The 6,000-nt window shown below is 52.6% G+C and overlaps 1 protein-coding gene across 1 annotated transcript in view; it reads right to left on the bottom strand.

The window, feature by feature from the left end:
• The window catches only part of LOC100904112 (secretin receptor), a 34,440-nt gene that overhangs the window by 6,933 nt on the left and 21,507 nt on the right, over window positions 1–6,000 (bottom strand). The window lies entirely within an intron of this gene.

Genomic DNA, 6,000 nt, shown 5'->3' with positions numbered 1-6,000 from the left:
CGAATGCAGCTTGCGTCGGAGCGTGTGAATACTCCGTGATTGAGGAGGTGAGGATCAGGTGCCGTAAAAAGCCTCCATGAGGGCCTTCTGTGTGCCTAACGGGAAATCTCTCCGGATTCCCACAGCTTGCGTTTAGAGAATGTAATTTTTTTCCCCGATGAGAACCTTGCAGCCCTTATCGGAGACTTCGGCAGGTCACCGCGGAAGGCTTTCAACGATTCGACCAGATTCAGGAGGCCATCGAAACGGGGAGAAAATCTCAACCCGGATCCGTTTTTCCAGCGGACCGGAGAGATGAGGGAAAGGGGTTGAATGAGTGAAGGGGGTGAGCTTGCTCCTCTTGAATTTTTTCAAAATTATCTTTCACCGGAATATCGGGTCGAATTGATGGCGATGGGGAGCTATCGACACTACGCGGCCTTCCCCGCGTGACTTTTCACGGAGCGGTTTCGTCAAAGTTCTGACAATGCCGAAAGGCTTGTGAGCTCAGGAAGGGGGAGGGGGTGAACTAACGATGCTCTGAGCCTCCGGATTAAGCGGGACGTAGTCTAGGAAACGACTCCACATTTAGAACGGCTCTATCCGCTCTAGTCATTGAACAAGCATGCTGAGCATGGCGCAAGATGAGCGATTCGAAGTTTTGAAGCAGAGCCCGGTCACAGACCGATATTTCTTGGAGTCCGAACAATTCTTCCGTGTTTTTTTTGAAAACGTAGATTCTGCGGACTGACGTACTCAGCTCTGCGATGAGCCTCCTTTCCCACGGATACACTTGTCGCTCGCTCGACTGTCGAGTAGATGAATTATAATTCTCATCCCAACACGACCCGGAAACGATGCAAGGCGACTCGAGGCAGGGGCCGGGCGCCGATCGACACACCTCGGTCATTCCGTCGCTGCGCTATCCTGAATCCTCCGTACGTCCCGGGAGCTGAGCTCTTGACAGCATCTGTCGATCTGCGATCGATTTCGGACGCCTTCTGTCACTCGCTGCGTATCCTGCCGTGATTCTGAGCGTCGCAGAGTAACTCCCGGAGCTGGAACCGGGACCTCGCGCCGAAGTGAGAAGAGCCTGCTTTACACCGAATGGTTCTGCGCCAGTGATCGCCACCTCGTAGTCCGACCACTTTGTGAATTCCCAGTTCGCCGGAGTTCTCGATTAGACAATCTCTCTGCGCCTCGAATGGACGGCTCGGACCCACTCAAGCTAAAAATGTTTACATCTGTGAGCTTCGAAGCATAGAGCGAATGAAGAATGTCTTCCGATTTATTCGAGCATCTCTGTAAAGCATTGTGTCGGGCGTTCGGATCTGGATAACAATGGCTCGCGAGTTGGCTCTACCAGCCATCCCGGAAGATGGTCCCGCGAACAGTAGCGGTCTGAAGCTCCGGACAGACGTTTAGTGGACTGGACATTTTATTTTTATTTTTTCTCACAGCTACTCTTTGCTCAGTATAAGACCTCCAGCTGCCCGATCGGCCAGTGAGTCAGCTGAAAGGCTCCTAACAGCTAGTCCACAAAAGACTTTCCCTTAGTCCTAGACGTGACTTGCATTATGCCAGCTGGCTCACCGAGGAACACACTCCTCCACAGCTACCTCCCCGAGCGCTAAACATTTTTGAGTCTTTCCGGTGACGCGTCTGAGCAGTTACCAGGTCCTCGAGAGACCTGAACCTGTCGGATTACCGGAGTTTTTAGGTTGATGAACCTGTTGCCGCCGGGAGCAGTGCTTTGACTAGATTCTCCCGGGGGACTCTCAGAACTCTCACTCAGACATACGTGGACACGTTGAAAGCATCAGGCAGACATCGTTTACACGCCATCATGGCGATGATATCATGCGGATAGTCGTTCCGGTCGCAATAAAATCGGTTGGCTCTGGAAGGCATGTAAGGACGGGCTTGCTTTCCCGAGTTCGTCCGCTTGACAGGCGGCGGTCAAAAACGGATCGGAAGGAGCGAGGGAAGACTATTTCCATGAGAAATAGCGTAGAGACACTTCCCGGGCTGACCCACCGCCCGCCTTGTCACTCCGAGAGCTCCGGAAAGGAAAATCATCTCGGGAGAGAACCGAATTTCCGCCATACTGAGGGTTCCGTATCGTCGTTGGGTCCTCGTTCGTTCACCGATGTTATTTGAAGCACCACGTAGAATCAACACTGAGCGTATAGCGCTCTCCCGAGATACGACGGAGATCCTTCCGAAGCTCATACACTGACTGAGACTCCGTAGTGCAGCGTGAACTCCATATGAGGCGGTCCGGGATTCGCGAGCCGCGGGTTAGCAAAAGCACATTCCCGATATGAACACCGCAAGACTGTCGTGAGGATGGCCTCAGACACGCATCCTGAAGATAAGACGGTATCCTGGAGACCTTCCTCTCAGTACGGGACCGGGCTCTGGCCGTATGGATTTTCGATTAGTGGTCGCTTGCCAATGACAGGAAGCATGAATGGGCTCTGTGTGTCCTCCTCTCGAGTTTCATCGATCCGATGATATATTGTCAGATTCTCTCGTCAGGCTATCCAGCACATCCGCTTACGAGCGTCGCCAAGATCCAGAATACGTTCTCTCGACTCTCTCGCCTTCGTCCAACCCGTCCTCCGGGACTTCAAGACCTCTGAGGATCCAACTGTACTCACGAAGTCTCCCCGGAAACTGGGATTGCGAAAATTGGTGATGGACGCCCAGATCCTTATGAATACGGGATACGGATCCTCATGAATACGGGAAGCTGTGATTGACTCTGCCCCGTGAATGCGTGTAGGGAGACGATGTAGGTTCATGCGCCTGAGGCTGTCTGCGGGATAATCCACCGCGGATGTAATCTGTCTATGCATGATCAACAACTAGGCGTCCGTGCGAACGCCAACCATCATGCACAGAGAGACAAGCGGAGAGCACGAGTCCGTATTTAATTATGAACATCGACGACGCGACGTGATTATTGATTTTCGATTAAGGTGCGCTCCGGCTCACTGTCATTTCGGATTAGGGCGCCTTGTGTGAACAACAAAGAGCCGGACTGAATCGGCATTCACCTTCGACCCTCCAATCGGCAGAGCATTGTGCTTGCATTGATAAAAATTAGTATGCGATCGCAGGAACCGACGGTAATTCTCGTTCAGGAATTCTCTCATTGAATCGCGCTCTCTCTCTCTGAATACGAATTCCGTTCGATCCGTACGGCCCATTGAGCGTGCCGATCAGGTGAAATTTCATTCTCTCGTAAACGATCAAGCCGCAAAATGTTTCGTCAGCAGCTGGTACAGCTTCTCACTTCGACTTGGAAGGCAAGAATTTGTCGACGTCCGCCGAATCTGTGAATGAGCTCAGAGGAAATGGAGGCATGCAGCGGCAGGGACGTGTATGCTTCGCGGATCCTAGGCGGGATATTGCTCGCGTAAACGTGGCGAAAATGTTGAGTGACGCTTACGACCGGCCGCTAAGTGACTTGACGAGTTGAATACGGCTCTCTGCGGCGGCCGTCAGCAATCGGAAACTCGGTTTGTCAGGGTGGACCCTACGCGGCCTTTAGAGCCTCGACAACTGTACCTCACAGGCAGATCATCTTCCAATCACGCCGAGGCGGGCTGCCAATGCTCGGTGCTTATTCATCTATCTAGATGGAGCTCACGAGTCCTCCCTAACGCTGGGAATCAAGCGAACGCATTTATCATACCGAGAGAATTTTCGTGAATTCTGCTCGCTGGGCCGCTGGGCGTTCCGCTCAAATATATTCACCGATCTATTCATCACTGAGATTCCTGAATCACTCACAGATCATACCAGGAACCCAGGGTCCGCTCACGCGTTGCGTTCGATGGGTAAATTGTTATTATTATTCCTCTCTGTTCTCGAGCTCATAATTTTTTAATCTCGCAGTCCGAGTCGGACCAGGTCCGCTACAGATTCTACCGCGTTTGGAGAGGGGAACGCACCTGATACATTGTAGCCACCCGCGAGAGGTCGACCGAAATAAATCTATTTTCCGCGGAAATATTAATTACGGCCTCTCGGCAGACAGGTCTACTTCGTTTCCGTGTTGGCGTAGCTCCACGAAGAACTTTGCCCGCCGGAAACGGCGTGAAACCGTAAGATCCGGACCGAGGAGAGCCCTCGGCATCGCTCCGCTTCCCCTCGCTGTTCGTCTGTCTGTTCGTTCCATAGGCCGTCCCATTCATCCGATCGAGTTCGCAGAACACTGGTAGCGGTGTATTGACATGGAAGCATGTCTGTGTGTGCGGTGACCATAACTCATAGGCCGACTGCAGCAAAAGCAATGTTCGGTGTGATTGAGCACGCCAACAACGTCTTTGCGTCAATCATATAGCTCGGACAACTCGAAGCATGTTGCAATCGTCTCGTAAGCGATGCGTTCCTTTCTTCCCGCTTCTGTCGCGCGACCGGCCCCATGCCCTGCTGCTCCAAAGTGTCTATCATTGATGCGATTTCTCAGGCTTCCTTAGCCTTCGATTAGACGCTTCGCGGGAGCATCTTCGGATGCCCATGGTGACAGCTACCGGTGATTGATTATTTTTCGAACAAGTGAACTGGATGGACCGTGGGAGGGTGTCTCCAGCGGGAAGGGAAAAAACGGATCGAATAACTTGTCAAGCGCATCCTCTTAACTTCGACGATCAATCCGTGTCGCATGCTCCTCCGCCGCTTCCTAACTGCCAGGATGGAGAAAAACACTCCGAACAACATGAGGAAGAGAGGGTATCATGCTGTCTCTCGGCGTCCGAAAGCCCCGGAGTGCATCCGGCGTCAGGAAGCCGAAGACGGAAGACAACATTCCAAGAAGAACACTGGAGAGATTCTTTGGGGGAGAATAATTCGTTCTTCGAGCTCATGCTCAGAGAAATGGTCACGCTTCACTTCCGATGATTGATGTATCGGCGTGCGACAGTCTCCCGAGTCAGCTCCAACAGCTTATCAAAATGAAGTTCCCTGACCACAGCTCGGCGAAACCCAACCGAACGGAGGCATTCGCTCGAGTGGGCTCAATGGCTTCTTCTGCTTCATGCTTGAAATTTATTAATATGTCGTCGTGGAAACGTGCCGTGAGCTCTTTTTTCCCCGAACGTTCGCTCGCTCGCTAGCGGCACTATTCTGATCCTGGTGTAGAATTGACGGCGGCGATCCGCCAACCGACATTGAGAATCGTTGACGTGGGAGCGAACCTGAATTGACAGCGAAAAGGGGCGAAGAATGGGACAGAATTCGTGGATCCAGAGGATCTGTCCGCTCTTCAAAAACGTTCCTCATTCTGTTGTAGGCCAAATATCGAAAGATCGAGGAACATTGAGTGCGTCGATGATTCCGAAGAGATGGTGCTCTCTCTCGCCGATTGTGAGCGCCTTTGGATTAGGCCGCCGCGAAGTGAGGGATGCAATTCGTATGCGGGAGGGAAATAATTATCCTTCAGTCTTTTCCCCGAGGCGGCCGTGCCGCGGCAACCTCCAACCGCGGAGGATCGGATGCGGTCTCAGCTTGGCGTCAGGTGGTCGTATTCATGGTCAGAAATGAATAACCATCGGGATAGAGGAAATAATTCCACGATAGGTCAGTGAGGACCGAATGGTCCTCCCCTGTCTCTGGATCTCGGCTCGGAGAGCTCCTGGGCTCGACTCCGCGAAATCGCTTGAGCCGAGCAAGGACTCCGACTCGGTCTTTGCGCGATCAGCACGCGGATTGTACCAAGTTTCAGGGCGACCAAGAATATTCGACAGGCAGCGAGTCAAGACCTGAGGAGACGGGGGTCGGCTTGAAAAAATAAGGCAAGCAAGTAACTCAAGCCTCCGCTCCTTTAGTGCTTCGACGAGAGAGGAAAGAACGACAAAGACGCCTCCTCAGTACTGCGCTGGATTCGCCGACTTTCTCCAGCTGTTGCAAAACTCTCTCTGTTCATTGTTTTCAGTGGCGACCGGTGGTGTAGTTCTTTGTTCGCGGCCTGAAACAAGGCCGCCAGGCAGCTTGCCTGTCTGGTTGCCGACC

Source organism: Galendromus occidentalis, unplaced genomic scaffold, assembly GCF_000255335.2.
Source record: "Galendromus occidentalis unplaced genomic scaffold, Mocc_1.1 scf7180000075756, whole genome shotgun sequence".
Classification (NCBI taxonomy): domain Eukaryota; kingdom Metazoa; phylum Arthropoda; class Arachnida; order Mesostigmata; family Phytoseiidae; genus Galendromus; species Galendromus occidentalis.
This window is presented reverse-complemented; position numbering and strand designations above follow the sequence as displayed.